This window comes from Rhynchophorus ferrugineus, unplaced genomic scaffold, assembly GCF_030347505.1.
Source record: "Rhynchophorus ferrugineus isolate W39M unplaced genomic scaffold, kcgeb_rfMv2 rfM2, whole genome shotgun sequence".
In the NCBI taxonomy this organism is placed as follows: Eukaryota; Metazoa; Arthropoda; class Insecta; order Coleoptera; family Curculionidae; genus Rhynchophorus; species Rhynchophorus ferrugineus.
In genome coordinates this window covers 18698615-18713474 of record NW_027472581.1, presented here as the reverse complement: position 1 = coordinate 18713474, position 14860 = coordinate 18698615, and the positions used below count along the sequence as shown (strand labels likewise).

The window sequence follows — 14860 nt, the reverse complement described above, 5'->3', positions numbered from 1 at the left end:
GTTATGGATATTAGCTAACAAACCTGTACAAGTATTACTTTTAAAAACATGTTACACCAAAATTAATCAAAATTAATCTGTTACAAATACTTACGTTATATTTGCGATTACGATTTCAAACATTTTTAGAAAAGAATCATTTCGAGAAACTAATGAGCGTAAAGGATCTGGTGGTGGGACCAATAGTGGCAATTTTACTTTGCCTCCAGCACCACATTATCCAGTAGATTCACCACTGTTTTTTTACTTGCAATATTTACAAATTATTGTCATTTCCCCAATTGTTACCGATTTGTCGGCACTATAATCTATTGCCGCATCATAGTGGAATGCAGCTGGTTCCAGGATCACAGGAGCACTGTGTCTACGAAATCGCTCAATTTCATTATGTCATGCTCGCTGTTGTTGTGTTTGATCTACAGGAACTCGTTGCATTCTAAGCGTATCTACTTCATTGTCACTCTCTAAAGAATGCAATTCTGACATAGCAATACGTCTATTTTCTTGATATGTCTCTCTCTGGTCATCAGTGCGGTTAGCACGTGAGGTAGTTCTTCGCATATTTGATTGACTGCGACGACCTAAGTCAGGTCGTCTTCTCGTCGGCATCGTAAATTAGCATAATAACGTGTCACTATTATAAAAAATCAACAAAAAAAAGTGCACAAAATTTGAAATGTCACTATCACAAAGGATCACCGAAGTTAAGACAGTTCTTGCGCACGTAGATTGTCGAATTCAATCCTCGACATCAAAGAAAAAACAAAATTATTGTTTTTATTTAATTTCCAGCATTTTCATATTTATTCATCTTTTAAACCTTCCCTGGACTTCCACAAATAATTTAAGAACAAAATTATCGAAATCGATCCAGCCGTTCTCGAGTTTTAGCAACACTAACGAATAACGATTCATTTATATATATATATATATATATATATATATATATATATATATATATATATATAAAATATATATATATATATATATATATATAATCAATAATAAACATCAACATCATCAATCATCACCATCAACTACGTTACCTAATACTAAAACAATGATAATGAACAAGACGGTACAATAGTTGAAAAGAATTCAGGAAATGAATCTCCAACCATATACCATGTGTACCAGAAAATCACTACCGGTTTTTTTCGAAAGAAAACTACATAATTTTCACGAAAATGGAAAAATATATTTATTCAAAGTATTAGCTATTGGATTCTATATATCTTGCCCGTATGTCAGTATATGATGGATGCAATGCCAAAAAAACTATTTGTCTTTAGAGGAAAACCTTCCATCGAGTCCTTTTCTAACTTCGTCGAAATTGGCGACGTGCTGCTATCCCATTGATCGCGAAAAGTTAATAGTTAGAAAGGACGATGTCTGAAGAATATATGGGGTGCGATAATATGTACCATGCAGCTGCTTTCGATGCTACCCAGGAGCCCAGAAGGAGATAAAGATTATTCACCACGGAAAGCAACTCGAAGATTTAAAAGACTAATTATTCGAGTACCCCCAATTAAAAATGATCGAAATGAATATGTTCGACGCAACGATGAAAAAGCTGAATTGTTCTTTCACCTGAACTGTTCAAATCTGGTCAAGTTAATTTTGCATTGCGGCGAAATAACAAAAACCTAATTATATCACTCAATGGATACCCGATGATTCCTCAATCAGAAACAATCTAAAATCAAAGACATTATTTATCAGACAAACATAAAGCCAATTTGGACCTATGGGGTTGCATTAAAAATTCAAATAACTAGTCATCCAACGCTGCCAAAACAAAATTCTTCGATTAATTACCAATGTTTATCGGTACGTAACCAACGAATAACTACATGACCTGTAAATCAAATGGATTTGCGAAGTTATCCAAGATTTTGCCTTAAATACTGGACAACGCGCAGGAAATCAGAAGAATGAAGCGAACGAAATCATACGAACTTATATAAAGTGTATACCTTTAGTGTAAACTACAGCTTAAGTTATTATAATTTTATAATTGAAGAATACATATTGATGTATTTATCTCGCACTCGTCTTGCTTGTTAATTAATGCATGTACAAATGATGTAGTAATAAATTAATTTATAATTAAGATTGTACTAGGCATATCTAATAAAGATGTTATCAAAAAAAAAACAAGATAAATTTCCTAATGCACTCATAAATATTTGACAACCAACAAAAATGTCGATTCTTGGTTTAACACTTGGTTTAAGAACACAAAATTGTTATGTTATTTTCTTCTTGCAGTTATTTCATATTTTCCCATCATACAAACCTTCCATGAACTTCTATAAATATTTCAAACCCGAAATTAGCCAAATCGATTCATGCGTTTTCTAGTTTTAATGAAACAAAATGCAATTAATTTTTGTACACATAGAAGAAAGGAGACAAAAAAATAATCAGCATATATTATAATTATAATAACAACTTTCCACTTCACATCAACTTTACTAAACTGTAGTAACACCATCGATTTATTATTTATGACGAAACAATATATTCAATAATTAAAGTATTACCGTTGAAATCCTTATTTTACTGGCAAATATCGAGCAAAACGATAAGCAAACATGCCGACTCCTAATTGAAGATAACAAGGGTTACGAGACAGGGACTGGAAAAGGGTCAACAACGATCTGTTTTCCATTTAAGTGGAAATCGAATGACAAAAACGGACAATTTCCACTGCGAGAGACCTGTTTGCCTTTAATAGAAATACTTAAGGCAAAAGTCGAAAAGTTAAATCAATGGCGTGACGTCGAAAATTCAATTTCAACTTTTTTTCCTTCGTCTTCTGCTTCGGCGTATCTAATTTGAACTTTGAACTGAGAAAATTTACTTTTATTTGATTATCATTACCTTTCCGTTCCTTGACGTTTTCGGAACTCTTAAAGTTAAATGAGATTAACTATAAAGAAATTATCTATAGATAAGGAAAAGGGGTGCAAGTAGAATCTGATGCAAAGCAATAATACTTAAGCAACCCTCGTAATAATAAATTTGTAATATCAGTTTTGTCTAAATTCACTTTCAGGTCAATACAAAAGACCTACAATAATTAATTTAACATATATCTATTGTTGAGATGCGGGAGAGAAAATAAGGTTGTAAATGAAATACAATTTATTTTCTCTCTTCCTTGAGTAAATTAATACCCAAAGATGAGTTATTTAACTGATAATAAGGAACAGAGAAAAGAGAAATAAAGAAATAAAAAATAAACAGAATAAAGAAAAGAGAATATATTACACATTTAAAAGATATTAATTAAATACTTACTTGTAATGTAGACAGGAAATCTATGCTTTCAATAATACTTCAGTTAATACAATAATTTCTTCAATCAATGCTCATTCACTTCTTTCTTCTTCATTCAGTTCAATACTTTCTTCTCCAAACAATTCAGTACTTTCTCTCAGCAATACTTTATTCTTCTCATTTTTCAATAACCCTCTTTTCCTCGGTGTTCATGCAAATCACTGTCAGACTGTCTTCGGGTTCTTGGTGGTGGTGGACAAGGCTGGTCCAAAAAACCCTTTTCTGTACCCCGATTTGCTGAGAATATCTGGGTGGGAAACACTCTTCCAGCTAGGAACTTCTCACGCTGATAAACCATGTGCTTTTCGGACTCTTAAGGAATTCCCAAAAATTCCACGATTTCGGAGCTTCTTGATATTTATAGTTAGGCGCCATAAAGAGTCCTCTACCAGGTCTAACATCCGACACATTTCGTCCAGCCTCGGTACCTGTATCCTCGTTATCCGAAACACTCGACAACGAGCTGATGAGAATCATCCTTGTTGAACACGTCTGTTCTGTTTACTTGGTATCTTTTTGCCTGCCTATATTTACCAGACGATCAGTACACTGCGAACGTTATCTATGAGTTTTTTATCAGGTCATAATTCTTTTCCATGTCATATATATTAAAAACTTCAGTTAAAAGGTCTAATAAAGTAGACCCTCTAACAATAGAACCGAAAGAATTCTACAATTAGCTGTCCCAACCATTCATAATAAATTTGCGTCGCAACATTTATAGTCTATTGAACAGGACAATGAAACCACGTCATCAAAATGTATGACCTCAAAACGTCGCAACGTTGCCGCATCAATTTAAGTTCGATTATTTTGGCTGACTTAAACTATAGTTAATACAGATACAATAATTTATAGATTTGAGTTGTTTTCTTACTTGTATCCCCTGGAGGCCTAATCCACCTAATTAACAATTGTTTATCCAAATAATTATTTTACTTTCATTAGAAAGTTATTAACCTTTTACGCTTAGTTGTTGTGTCCTTCGGCACGGTGTTTCCTTGTAAATACATTTTGATATCTGCATTCTCCTTAATGCATTTGCCATATCTGCAAAACCTTTACTATTCTTTCTCTCCTGGTACATTTTAACCAGATGCTCACGTATATTCTAAATAATACACATATGTATGCATATAAATATTTTACACTCCAATATTTTCTGGAGTTTTTTCAACCCAAATTGTTTAGGTAGGTATTAAGCTAAATTCTGTGTATATAGTAGAATATAAAATAAGTATACTAGATAGATTAAATAAGGTTTTTGTTTATTTTTATTTAGCTATTACAACGATTATAATTTAAGTATAATATAAGTTTGATTAGTTTTTACCTTTTTTAGATATTTATTTATTTTTTGAAGTCGGTTCAATTTTTTTGTTAAAAATATTTTTACGCAGTAAAATAAGGCAATGCTTATCTTATCACGTTAAGACAAAACAAGTAATCAATAACATAACAACAATAACATCAACAAAAAGTAGTGTTACTTTTATAGTACGTAACCAAACCAAGGCCGGGTTTATTTGTTTTTTTATTTTCAACCCAACTAAAATTCAACCCAAATAATTATTTTATTTTCATTAGAAAGTTATTAACCTTTTACGCTTAGTTGTTGTGTCCTTCGGCACAGTGTTTCCTTGTAAATACATTTTGATATCTGCATTCTCCTTAATGCATTTGCCATATCTGCAAAACCTTTACTACTCTTTCTCTCCTGGTAAATTTTAACCAAATGCTGACGTATATTCTGAATAATACACATATGTATGCATATAAATATTTTACACTCCAATATTTTCTGGAGTTTTTTCAACCCAAATTGTTTAGGTAGGTATTAAGCTAAATTCTGTGTATATAGTAGAATATAAAATAAGTATACTAGATAGATTAAATAAGGTTTTTGTTTATTTTTATTTAGCTATTACAACGATTATAATTTAAGTATAATATAAGTTTGATTAGTTTTTACCTTTTTTAGATATTTATTTATTTTTTGAAGTCGGTTCAATTTTTTTGTTAAAAATATTTTTACGCAGTAAAATAAGGCAATGCTTATCTTATCACGTTAAGACAAAACAAGTAATCAATAACATAACAACAATAACATTAACAAAAAGTAGTGTTACTTTTATAGTACGTAACCAAACCAAGGCCGGGTTTATTTGTTTTTTTATTTTCAACCCAACTAAAATTCAACCCAAATAATTATTTTACTTTCATTAGAAAGTTATTAACCTTTTACGCTTAGTTGTTGTATCCTTCGGTACAGTGTTTCCTTGTAAATACATTTTGATATCTGCAAGAATAGTAATCTTTCTCTCCTGGTACATTTTAACCAGATGCTCACCTATATTCTAAATAATACACATATGTATGCATATAAATATTTTACACTCAAGTTCATCCAAACCTAAGGTGTTATTAACCATTCCTGATTCCAATATGAAGTACACTATATCTATACACTAAAACCTAATCAATTGTTATTAAAACGTTTACCTTTATCAACTTCTGTCGTCATAACACTATTTTTATTATCATCTTGCCGTAAGTGACCGTTGGGTATATTGGTCCAATTCTGAAATACCCATGTCTCATCTAAATACATACATTGAAATAATAAGTCTTCCATCGTTTTATTATATGCTTCTTAAAAATTGTATTATTTTAAAAGCAACATCCGGAAGTTCCATTAGACCTCTTCAATACTTTTCAGACTAACAGTTTCCTTTGAAATAATTGTATTAAATTATGTTTGTGTTGAAAGTCTACTCACTGTTTTTATACATTTCATATATTTAATCGCTGATAGAGCTAACATCTGATCTTGATTCGTCGTTAAAAGATATTAATTACAACATAAATGGAATTTTTATGTGACGTTAAAAGCACTGGTGCCAACTCAGTAATAAATTTGAAACAATATAAATACAAAAAAGATATTTTTTTATGAAAATGAATTTTAAATAGGCTAAATCTTACAAATATGAAAAATAAAATAAATTAAAATAGAATATGTTTATTTCTCCATTGATGTCTTGACAATATCCCATACGGATATACAAAGGCAACACGCTTTTCTCATAGGGAAACGCGCGAGTTCATCTTTCGACTCGTTTTTATCAAATGGAAAACATACATAATATATTGTGTTCCCCCGTCCGGATTTCACTTTGCCATTCTATTACGTTCAAGGAGTAAAGCAAAGATCTCTCGTAACAATGTGCCAATTTATAACCAGATTGGCTGTCACTATGGTGGAAAATGTTGCATAGGAAGGATATAAATAATATAAAATAAAGTTGGAAATTGGAGGGGAAACATTCGAGATTTATTTAAGATGTATTTAGGAAAGAAAAGTGTACGAAATTGAAAAGGGCCCCAGGTCTTCAAAAGGAATGTCCAAGCATGTAGTTTGTAGTGAGTTGAATTTAATCTAATAATATATCAAAATAACAAAAATATATTGGATTTCTAACCCCTACAAAGTAATACATTATGGAGTAGTGCATTATGCAAAGTTTTTTTTTTCAATTTTCAACGCATATATTTAATTAACAAATTATATTTAACCACAAAAGACTAAAGGCAAAGCAGATCAGATTCAGAATAAAAGAACTATACTTTTTAGTCGATCAAATAGATTGGTTTATCAATCTGTTATAGAACTTATTTGAACTTAAGGAGCTCAAATATGTAGTTGCGCCAAAACATCAAAATAACTAGCAGTTCAACGATGTCAAAACAAAGTTCTTCGATTAAATACCAATGCTGATCGCTAGGTAACCAACCAAGAACTATCGCGGTGATCTCGAAATGAACTGGATTTACGAAGTTATCCTAAATTTGGTCTTAAGTCATGAAAAATGGCTACTAAATAACAACAAAACACAAGCGATACAGCTACTGGACAATACACAGGAAATCAGAAGATTGAAGCGTATCAAGCCACATAGCATAAGCATATCTGCACTCATACAGTATATAAGTGTTTAATCTTATTTAGCTTAAGCAGTCTAATTTAACATTGAGTAATACATACTGAGGTGTTTATCCCACACTTGTCTTACATATATATTGATGCAAGTACCACAGAACAATAGTAACAAATTAATTTCATAAATTAGGATTGCATTAAGCGTATCTAATGAAAGATGTAAATAAAAAAATATGTTGAATTAAGTTTATAGGGGGAGAATATGGAAGTTGATGAATGACGTGAGATTTCTTTTAAAAAATCTTAAAAACGTATGCGAGAATAAGCATTTTTGACTTATAACAACATAGAAGTCAATAACTCTTGAAACTATTAACTTCATACAAACACATACACTGAAATAATATATCTTGTTTGACAGTTTGGCGCACTGGAAGGTACTCATAATTCACACCGCACGAACAGCAGTACGATTTTTATCTCCATTGCTTTTTTATTATTGTAATATTAAAAAAAACGGCGAAAAAATAAATAAGGGACTCACTAAAAACAAAAAAATAATCAAATTTAGATTTTTAACACAAAAAAAACATTTTAAAATAAAATATGTAGATAACAATCATTGTAATAACTAAATAAAAATAAGCAAAAACCTTATTTAACCTATCTACTACACGTATTTTATATTATACTGTATACACACAATATAGCTTAATATCTACCTAAACCTATTTATCTATTTACAATATTATTTTAACTACTACCAATTGATGACCTCGAAGTCGGTGCCAAGTCCAAACAATACAAAAATAATATTATAATTCTGTGACATATTCAAACAATTAGATTACTAACAAAACTAGATTTAATTGATATAATTGTTTAGGTTCGGTTGGGTTCTTAAAATTAAAATACGATCAAAACAAATTTGATTTGGTGCTCGGCATCGACTTCAAAGTGATCAGTTGGTAGTAGTTAAAATAAAATTGTAAATAGATAAATAGGTTTAGGTAGGTATTAAGCTACATTGTGTGTATATAGTAGAATATAAAATAAGTATAGTAGATAGATTAAATAAGGTTTTTGTTTATTTTTATTTAGCTATTACAACGATTATAATTTAAGTATAATATAAGTTTGATTAGTTTTTACCTTTTTTAGATATTTATTTATTTTTTGCAGTCGGTTCAATTTTTTTGTTAAAAATATTTTTACGCAGTAAAATAAGGCAATAGTTATCTTATCACGTTAAGACAAAACAAGTAATCAATAACATAAAAAGTAGTCTTGCTTTTACAGTACGTAACCAAACCAAGGCCTGGTTTATTTGTTTTTTTGTTTTCAACCCAAATTGTTTAGGTAGGTATTAAGCTAAATTGTGTGTATATAGTAGAATATAAAATAAGTATAATAGATAGGTTAAATAAGGTTTTTGTTTATTTTTATTTAGCTATTACAACGATTATAATTTAAGTATAATATAATTTTGATTAGTTTTTACCTTTTTTTGATATTTATTTATTTTTTGAAGTCGGTTCAGTTTTTTTGTTAAAAATATTTTTACGCAGTAAAATAAGGCAATACTTATCTTTTCACGTTAAGACAAAACAAGTAATCAATAACATAAAAAGTAGTGTTACTTTTAGAGTACGTTTATAATAATATTATTCTAACATATTTGAATAGTAATGGTGTGTATGATATACATCTGTGTTACAATTTGATACAAATATTTGTGTTTAATTTTCTTCAACAAATTGTATTTTTTCTTAGACTATTTAGCAGAACGATTTAGTATTATTTTTAATTGGCATTATGATATAATTTGTTAGAACAAAAGGTAATTTCGGGTTTTCCTGATTTTCAAAGCATACTCATATATATTTCAAACGCTAATTAATGTTATATATGTCGTGTTGATCTCCATAGCAGAATTTGTAAGATTTCTTGGCGAAACACTGAAGCAAGTATTTTTCACAAAGCTGTTTGAAGCCAGTAAAATTAAATTTTAAACCATTAATACAGTTTCGTAAATAATGAAGAAAATGGTAGTCGGATTGAATACTCTCACTATTTGCCAAGAGATGAAATGCGAATAACATCATATAAATATTAAACAAGGCCCAAATAGTACTAATAATTTCGAAATATGGAAAAATAACCCTTATAACAAAGATGTATTATATTTTCCATTATTCATATTAAAATGATGTATTATTATTATGCGCATGAGCATGCATCATGAGGTAAATTATTGTCAAGAAACCATTTACATGTTACTGCACTTTTAACAAAATGGAATGTCACGAAGTCTAGTCGATAATACAATATAGTACGTATGTTTTCCGTTTTCGGAGGAAATTGAAAAGCGAAATCAAGCGTGGTTCTCAGAGGAAAGCGAGATGCATTAACAGAACGCCACTTGGGATATTGTCGAAATATTAAATCGCCAAACAAAAAATCAATCGAACGTTTCACACCAAACCAAGGCCTGGTTTGTTTGTTTTTTTTCAACCCAAATTGAACGAAACCCTAAATTTTTAAATAACTCTTCTTAAAATGTTACGTTACCAAACCAAACCAAACCAAGGCCTGGTTTGTTTGATTTTTTTTCAATCCAAATTGATCGGGACACTGAATTTTTAAATAACTCCTCTTAGAATGTTACGTTACCAAACCAAATCAAACCAAAGCCTGGTTTGTTTGTTTTGTTGTTTTCAAGCCAAATTGATCGAAACACTGAATTTTTAAATAACTCTTCTTAGAATGTTACGGATCATTTTGTCATTTGATGGATTTATTATAATGATTAGGGCTGTGAATTCATTTACGTAGAAGACTCTTAGACTTACAATATAAGTCTAATTACAAAATAACTTATGCTTCTTTAGGTTTTATATTTTATTATATTATAGATTATAATGATGCCAGATTAGGAACCTGCCTTATTAAAAGTTATCGAATAAGATTATTGATTCCGGTGCTTTAGAAGTAACAATTTTATTATAATTAAATAATTACAATTTAAAAACCTTAAAAATACTATGATAGTTTAAAAATGAGGAATATAATGCACATATTCCTCATTTGGAGCTAACTAATTGGCAATCTGCTATCTTACAATTACTTGTTTACAACTAATAATTAACTTAATTAATTACACAAAATATACAGACTTAGAATACGATCTCCGCTATATAAAACTGTGACCAAATTATGATCTGCCACGCCACGAGAGGTCGCGCAAAGCTGGTTTATTTAATACCGGGGGATTATAAAATAAGAATAAAATTTATTCATATTACAGGGGGAAATTAAAAAATACAATTAATAAAATATTTTATTTAAATACTAGTTAACATTTGTTACATTTAGGCTTTATATTCTATTATATTATAGATTATAATGATGCCATATTAGGAATCTGCCTTATTAAAATTTATCGAATAAGATTATTGATTCCAGTGCTTTAGAAGTAACAATTTTATTATAATTAAATAATTACAATTTAATAACCTTAAAAATACTATGATAGTTTAAAAATGAGGAATATAATGCACATATTTTTATCTGGAGCTAACTAATTGGCAATCTGCTATCTTGCAATTACTTGTTTACAACTAATAATTAACTTAATTAATTACACAAAATATACAGACTTAGAATACAGGTTCGTCCATCGATCTCCCCTATATAAAACTGTGACCAAATTATGCTCTGCCACGCCACCAGAGGTCGCGCAAAGCGGGTTTATTTAATACGGGGGGATTATAAAATAAGAATAAAATTTATTCATATTACAGGGGGAAATTAAAAAATACAATTAATAAAAATTTTTATTTAAATACTTGTTAACATTTGTTACATAGGACCCTATCCATAAGATATGTAGCCATGCAAAATTTTTCATTTTTTCCTGGTATCGTGAGACAACGTCTGTCATACTGGCGAGCTTTAATAAATTTTGTATTCTGTATTTTGTAATTTTTGACCTACAAACTTCACATTTAATTAATATATATTTATATTACTTCATTCTATATTTTACCAATATTCCTTACTGTTATGGAAGGCATGGATGATAATGTGAAGGCTGTTGTAGATTGGTTCAAAAAATTCGTAAGCTATCCAAACTTCCTTCTGAACATCTTCTTCACAGTTGGCTCCTGGTGATCTTTGAGACAAAAAATTGATAATTATAAGGCTTTTGAATGTCGATACAAAATGGTCAGGTGTCGAAGAAACCTGTCTAATCCCTTAGCTTCTTATATTTACAAAAAAAAATTCCAAACTATCCTACTAAAATGGCCTAATCATTACGAATTGTCTCTTCTCTAATACTATGTATGTAGTATTTATCCTATCAACTTCTTTATAACCAGAAACTACTTAGTATAAATGCTGAGCTTTTTGGAGTTAACATAAGTTCTAGATTCTATAAAATAAAAATTAACAAAATAATAAAAAAATATTACACACACAAACTTGTACTTTTTGGTGTTGTATGGTCTGGCTTCTGACTGCCTGAAGTTGCAGGCACATATTCCTCTATTTCTATATGATCTATATAGAGACACAATATAATTTTAAGTATTGAGGTATCTTTATTTTGAAAATAATTGTACTGACTTTTTACACTATTTAGGTTACAACTGGGATCTGCATCTTTGTTAAACAGTGGTCTGTCACATTTGGGTCTATAATCTTCTGTTCTAAAATGCAAAAAGCAAACCCTTATATGCATATATAAATACTGCTAATAGAGCCCTTTAATTTATCATTGTTTTTTATCAAGCCATTTCTGACTTAAGCCAAAACTCTTGGGAAAACGACGCATTCTGTTAGAACCTCCACTTCACAAACGCTTTATAACGCTCACCTTGTATTTTATAATTTTTATAATTCAAATCGAAAGAAAGTAATCTGTAATCTTTTTATCGGCGGCCCTCTAGCGGTGTGGCAATACACTGAGATCATGGCTACGGGTGTGCCCATTTAAGTTCCCTTTCTATATTTCAATATTTTGTGATTTATTATTAACTAGCGACCCGCCCCGGCTTCGCAGGGGTGCAATGCTGATACTAAATTAAATACACTACAGAAAAAATATGAACGTTATATATAAAAACATAGCGGCCCGCTTCGACTTTGCACGGGCATAAAATATATATGCCTATGTCACTCAATGAAAACATGATTAAAATCGATCCAGTATTTTTGGTTCATTCATTACTGCCCTTGGCCTGCACGCATTAAATTTGGAGTAAAACAATTCCTCTTCCCCTATACTGACTATGATGATTTCCTGCTATCTTTGGAATATCTAAATTCATACAATTTTTATTACATTACACATTTTTAAACGCAAATTTTAAATTTGTAATATCTCCGAAAATATTTGTTTAATTTACATGCTGTAAGGAACCATATTGATCTATATTAATTGCACACTGTATTTAAGGTACTTAATTCGATAAGGATTAATGCCGTATTGCTTAAAATAGCTTCGTAAATAAGCCATTTTCTCACGTAAAAAGTAAACAATAAAAATGGTTAATGTGGGTTATCCCTAAAAGATAAACATATACCATCGCGGACTTTTTTGTAGACCTTTTTATGGTGTACAATACTGTAGTACATTAATTTGATCTAACTCGTAGGGTTAGGCAGCGTTTTTGCTAATTGCTAAATAAGCCTAAAAAATAGGTTAATTTACGACATCACGTTAGAAACCTCTAAAATTAGCAATGTTGCCTTAGTATATTATGCATGTATTATACATATAAACCTTCCTCTTGAATCACTCTATCTATTGAAAAAAACCGCATCAAAATCCGTTGCGTAGTTTTAAAGATTTAAGCGCACATAGGGATATAGGGACAGAAAAGGCGACTTTGTTTTATACTATGTAGTGATTAACTGTCACATATTTTTCAGTTGACAGTTGACGTTTTATTTTAGAAATGGCATTTTATGAAAAAATTAGCTGAAATCTGATATTTTATGGTGCGTAATCTACAATTTACAGTTGATTACTAACAGATAGTGACAGTTTAGAGCTGACAGTTGACATTTGAAATGTTGACATGTCATTTTAGAGATGGCAATTGATAGCTGAAAACTAATATATTATGGTGCGTATTTCAAGATTTACAGTTGACTACTGACAGGCAGTGATAATTTAGAGCAAACAGTTGACATTTGAAATGTTAGGCTTTTTACAACAAGAAATTTATAACATACATTCGACGGCTGACAGTTAATAGTTAACAATTTAGGATTGATGGTTGACAGTTTAGAATAACCATCTGTTAATAAGCGATTAATATTTTATAATTTACAGCTGACAGTTGACTGTTTTGAACAAATGATTGATATTTTGAAATAAATAAATGAAAATTAATAGTATATGGTTTCTCACTATTAGTTTCTAACTAACAATTTAAAATTTTTTTTAAAGTTTAAGTTTAAGTTTACAACTGATAGTTGACCGTTTAGAAGTTGGAAATTTATAGTTAACGGTTGACATTTTGCATTGATTCATTTGGTACTGTTTGACTTTCCAACGGACAACTTGATATTGTTTTTTAAGACTTAGAATTGTATGGTTTTAATAATTTGTACAACACATTTGACATATTGACGCTAATATTTGAAAGTTTACAGTAACAGTCTAGATAGTTTAATAGTCAAAGATATCATTCAACATATATATCTATTAAAAGAAACAATGGACAATTGCCAATTCATATTTAACCATTATCATTTCCAAAGTTATTTTATGGACTTTTTATGTTTTTTAAATCAAATTCAGATTTTAAGTGTCTAGAGCATTCAGCTTCATCTGTGTTTGTTGTATAACTTCAGTTCAGCATACTAACAAATAATAATTTGTTTTCCTGGTACGGAGTCCACGAAATTCTTTTGATCCTTTGTTTTAAGAATGACAAAAGTTATTTCACTAAAATCATAGTAAGTTGTAAATTAATAGTTGAATGATATTAAATATTGAGATCTACCTATATATAGATCTGCTAATAGTAGTATTAGTATATAGTCCAGCCAATAAAACAGTCAATGCACGTCATAGATGACGCCGAATATATTACCAATTGCAGTTTCTAAAAATATAAAATTTATTTTAAACCTAATAAATTTAAAAGGATTTTTCCTTTCCATTTTATCCTAGTTAAATAGAGATACAATACTGGCTGATGAGCCAGAACATGTAACTAAATCAGCCTATAAAATTTGGTTTGGATTGGTACTAGTTGACCTAAATTTTTTCAAATATTATTGAATGTAGCTAGAGTTTATAAACTGGCAAACATAAATCAAAATTCAAAGTTGATTCGGCAACATTGCGATGTGCTGACATCATAAATTTTGATGAAATGCATTGACTTTTTATTGGACAGATTATATGTATCAGACTAGAAACCGCCTTCAAATAATAAATAAGGAACCCGCTAAAAATTAAAAAATAATCAAACTTAGATTATTAACACAAAATAAAACATTTTAAAATAAAATATGTACATAATAATCGTTGTAATAACTAAATAAAAATGA

At 29.8% G+C, this 14860-nt stretch overlaps 1 protein-coding gene and 1 long non-coding RNA gene across 6 annotated transcripts in view; one reads left to right on the top strand and one right to left on the bottom strand.

The window, feature by feature from the left end:
* Tpst (Tyrosylprotein sulfotransferase) overlaps window positions 1–14860 on the top strand; it is a 610347-nt gene that overhangs the window by 589527 nt on the left and 5960 nt on the right. The window lies entirely within an intron of this gene.
* On the bottom strand, window positions 11593–12057 carry LOC143190057 (uncharacterized). The gene is made up of 3 exons (XR_013004152.1): window positions 11918–12057; window positions 11780–11851; window positions 11593–11723 (listed from the first exon to the last, which is right to left on the bottom strand). It is a non-coding gene; the product is annotated as an uncharacterized LOC143190057 (long non-coding RNA).